This window comes from Phodopus roborovskii, unplaced genomic scaffold (genome assembly GCF_943737965.1).
Source record: "Phodopus roborovskii unplaced genomic scaffold, PHOROB, whole genome shotgun sequence".
NCBI classification, from domain to species: Eukaryota; Metazoa; Chordata; class Mammalia; order Rodentia; family Cricetidae; genus Phodopus; species Phodopus roborovskii.
Window position 1 is genome coordinate 20798595 of NW_026125391.1, and position 5050 is coordinate 20803644.

The 5050-nt window shown below is 44.2% G+C and overlaps 1 pseudogene; it reads left to right on the forward strand.

Annotated features, from left to right (window-relative positions):
- Positions 1–493: 493 nt before the first annotated feature.
- On the forward strand, positions 494–1516 carry LOC127214915 (glyceraldehyde-3-phosphate dehydrogenase-like; annotated as a pseudogene).
- The last annotated feature ends 3534 nt before the right edge of the window (positions 1517–5050 follow it).

Sequence of the window (5050 nt, forward strand, 5' to 3'; positions counted from 1 at the left end):
GGAAAATAGGTCCCAATAAAGACCCAAGAGCAGTATAAGTTTCATGCAGAAGAACACAAGAATGGAACAAAAATTAGAAGAAAAATATTTTGTTGCTTTTTTTTTTTTTTTTTTTTTTTGCTTAGTTTTTCCCCTTGAGGAAAGTCCTCAGTACTTTAAGTTTCCCTGGACTCAGTCAGGGTCCTACTCTCTCTGTCTTCTGTATGTTGAGATGACAGGTTTTGAGAGGGCTTGGAAATGAGACACAAATTACTGTTGCGAAGTTAGCTCCTTCGGTAATAAATAGAAAATGCCATCTGATGAAGCCCAATCCTTGATCATTTATGAAATACTTATTGTATGCCCAGTGCTGTATTAGGCACCTCAAAGTGAATAAGACAATGTCCTTGCTCTGGAGGGATTCATAAACTGTCATGGAAAGGCTGTTTGTTCCTCCCTGTTCTGGAGACAGCCACATTTTTTCATGAAGTGCCATCCTCGTTTCTGAGACACAATGGTGAAGGTTGGAGTGAACGGATTTGGCCATATAGGACACCTGGTTACCAGGGCTGTCATCAATTCTGGCAAAGTGGACATTGTTGCCATCAATGATCCCTTCATTAACCTCAACTACATGGTATATATGTTCCAGTATGACTCTACCCATGGCAAGTTCAAGGGCACAGTCAAGGCTGAGAATGGGAAGCTTGTCATCAATGGGAAGGCTATCACCATCTTCCAGGAGTGAGATCCCACCAACATCAAATGGGGTGATGCTGGCGCCAAGTATGTTGTGGAGTCTACTGGCATCTTGACCACCATGGAGAAGGCTGGGGCCCACTTGAAGAGTAGGGCCAAGAGGGTCATCATCTCTGCCCCTTCTGCTGATGTCCCCATGTTTGTGATGGGTGTGAACCATGAGAAATATGGCAATTCCCTCAAGATTGTCAGCAATGCTTCCTGCACTACCAACTGCTTAGTCCCCCTGGCCAAGGTCATCCATGACAACTTTGGCATTGTGGAAGGACTCATGACCACAGTCCATGCCATCACTGCCACCCAGAAGACTGTGGATGGCCCCTCCAGGAAGCTGTGGTGTGATGGGCGTGGGGCTGCCCAGAACATCATCCCTGCATCCATTGGTGATGGCTGGCATTGCCTTCTGTGTTCCTACCCCCAATATGTCTGTCATGGATCTGACATGCCACCTGGAGAAAGCTGCCAAGTATGATGACATCAAGAAGGTGGTGAAGCAGGTGTCCGAGGGCCCACTGAAGGGCATCCTGGGCTACACCGAGGACCAGGTTGTCTCCTGAGACTTCAACAGTGACTCCCACTCTTCCACCTTTGATGCTGGGGCTGGCATTGCTCTCAATGACAACTTTAGTAAAGCTCATTTCCTGGTATGACAATGAATTTGGCTACAGCAACAGGGTGGTGGACCTCATGGCCTACATGACTTCCAAGGAGTAAGAGCCTATCCTGGACCATTCACCCCCAGCAAGGACATGAGCAAGAGAGAGGCCCTGGCTGCTGAGCAGTCCCTGTCCAACTATTCCCCACACTAATCTCCCTCACAGTTTCCATCCCAGACCCCCAGAATTAAGGGGCTTAGGGAGCCCTGCTCTCTTGAGTACCATCAATAAAGTTCACTGCACTTGTCCAAAACAAAAACAAAAACAAACAAACAAACAAAAACCAACAAACTGTCATAGAAGAAACTAAGAAACAGAAAGTCTCTTAGCCACAATAAAGACTTAGGCTCCTGGGTACTTAGGGAGGGGCCATCTCATCCAGCCTTTGGGAGGTGAGGTGGAGGAGGGAGGGAATCAGATAATCTTCATGGAGGTTGGTAACAGCTGAGGGAGTTCTAGACCACAGGATATTGACAAGAGAGAGTTCTAGACTACAGGAGACCAGTGGGTGAGAATTCTAGACTACGGATACTAACAGGAGGGAGTTCTAAACTACAGGATACTGACAGGAAGGAGTTCTAGACTACGGGAGGCTGACAGGAGGGAGTTCTTGACTACAGGAGGCTGAGAGGAGGGAGTTCTTGACTACAGGAGACTGATGGGAGGATGTTCCAGACTATAGGAGATGGACAGGAGGGAATTCTAGACTACAGGAGACTGATATGGGGGAGTTCTAGACACAGGTGACTAACAGACAACAATAGCCTTATTCTATTTCCTTCTATCTTTTCTTGTGATGAGGCAGACATGGGTAATTCAGCAAGACTCCTGGACCGTAAGCCACAAACTGATCAAAACCCACACTCCATTGACTCAGGGCTCCTGCCAGCTGGAGGCTCTGCTTCAGTGACAATACATAGTGTCTTAAGGTTATTTCTTCTCACAGAGATGAAACCAGCTGCTCCTCAGGACCAGAGCTTGGAGGCTTTGTGGCAGCTGGTGATTCGCCTCTTTGGACAACCACTGAATAAGCCTTTGCTGTGGTAGCCACACCACCTATGTGTTTGAGAGAATATGCAAATGACACTACCCTACTGAAACAAATGGACTCTGTAAGCACATGGCTTTAGCCCAGTTGAAGTTTGCCACTGTTGAAATGTTTCAATAGCCTGCTAGCTGAGCTCAGTTCTTTCCATCAAGGAGACCTATGGCTGCTTGTCCTCCAGTCCCTTAGCCATTGATCTCTCCCTGCCTTCAGCACAGCAGAAACTGATGACAATGTGATCATTTTCCTAAAGGGCTATTCTTAAGACTAGCTCACATCATTTCCCCTCATATTTTACCAGCAGGCATTAGTCATTCAACCCCATATGCTGCAAGAGCTGTTGAGAGACAGTTGTATGCTTGACCATGGCTGCTGGTCATATGTTTTTCTGTGGACAAGGAGAAATTTCCTAAGTCACTAGAATTTTCATCATTGAAACTGAGGAAAAGTAGTTTTTTGTTTTGTTTTTGTGTGTTTGCTTTTTGGATAGTCAATGAAATTTTAACTTAGAAAGTTAACTGCAACAATGCCTCTCTAGTCAACTAGAGTGGTTGGCATATGACTCTAATCTCGGGACTTGGGAGATAGAGCCAGAAGTACTGGGCTCCTAAATGTTGTCCTCTGGCCTCCACACAGGACCTACTCTGTGCATGTACCCCATACACAATAAATAAGTACATGTAAGAAAAACCCATTTTAAAAATACCTGCGTGGATAGACCCTTCTTATAAGCTTTGGATAGAAGCCCAACCCTAAATAGCCCACAATTAAGGGTACAAACAGGACTTACTTATTAATAGGACCTGTTTTTGTTTTTCCACCTGAGCCAGAGTTTCACTCTGCCACCCAGGCAGGCCTCAAAATCCACTATCCTCCTGCATCTGCCTCCCCAGTGCTAGAATTACAGGTTCGTTCCACCATGCTTGGCTAATTGGTTTTGTTTGATTTTGGTTTTTTGAAATAAGAATTTTGGGCTGGTATGTGGTGGCACATGCTTTTAATCCCAGCATTGGAAGGCAGAGGCAAGTAGATCTCTGAGTTCAAGGCCAGCCTGGTCTATAAAACGAGTTTCTGACAGCCAGAGCTATACATAGAAACCCTGTCTCAACCAATCAACCAACCAACCAACCAAACCAAACAACAACAACAACAGTAAAAGACTTCTGGAGTGAGTTGTTTTAAAAGACCTTTCTTTCTTTTCTTTTCTGTTTTCTTTCTTTCTTTTTGTTTGTTTGTTTTTAGAGACAGGGTTTCTCTGTATTGCTTTGGAGCCTGTCCTAGAACTAGCTCTGTAGATCAGGCTTGTCTCTATCTCCCAAGTGCTGGGACTAAAGGTGTGTGCCACCAATGCCCAGCTTTTTTTTTTTTTTTAATCTTAAAAAGACACATCCAGCCTGTGGTGGTTTGAATTAGAATGGCTCCCATAGACTCAAAATCTTGAATGCTTAGTAATCAGGGAGTGGAGCTGTTTAAGAAGGATTAGAAGGTATGGCCTTGTTGGAAGAAGTGTTGTCACTTGGGGTACACTGACTTTGAGGTTTCAATAATCATCCAAGGCTCAGTGTCTTTCTCTGCCCCCTGCCTGTGAATCAGGATATGGCTCTCATATCCTGTTCCAGTGCCAGCCCCTGACACATGTGCTGCCACGATGGTCATGGACTAGCCCTCTGAAACTGTAAGCAAGTCACCAGTTAAATGCTTTCTTTTGTAAGTGTTGCCTTGGTCATGGTGTCTCTTCACAGCTATAGAACAGTGACTAAGACACACACAAACAATTAAGACTTAAATAGAAGTAGTTGTTGACAAGTAACACCATTGATTGCCAAATGGGCTGTGTATGTGAAAATCACAGGCTGGTTGGACTGTGTGGAAGAAAACATGGTCTAGGCAAGATCCTGAACTGGGGGCAAAATGTTGCCAGGCATTATGGGTAGGATGGCACTACATTTGTGAAAGTTCTAGAAAAAGAAAGCCAAGTACACTAGGGACAGAGTGGCAACCTTCATGGGCAGAGAAATGTGTAACATAGTCTCATTCTAGCCCTGGCTCCTTATAGAAGGGAAGGGGCAGTTACATTTCTGTCCTCTGGTTGGTAACGAAGCAAAAGGTAAGAAGCATAGATTTAAAAGGTATGGCAGTAATGTGCTGAGAACCTTCATAAAAACACTTTGAGGCTAGCAAGAAGGCTCATCAGGTAGTGGTGCTTACTGTCAAGTCTTAGGACTTGAGTTCAGTTCTTGAGACCCGCAAGATGGAAGGAGAAAAGTGACTCCCAAAAGTTGTCTGACTTCCACACCCACACTGCGGTGTGCATGCATATTCACACACACAATAATTTAATGAATTAATGTAAATTTTAATAAAATACTTTTAAACACTATTTTAAATGTTACATTAATCATTTATTGAAAGTACTTGACTTTTGGGGGGTCTGGATTAGTCTGCAAATTTTTGGGAACCTCAAACATCTTTCAGACAAAAAAGATTGCACTGATACATACATTCAGGGAATGGCCAGTAGGCAATTATTTAACTGACTGACAAATTTCATAAGGTAGGTTCAGATATTGACTATACAGTGGGAAGAATATAAAAACAGTCACTGTGATTT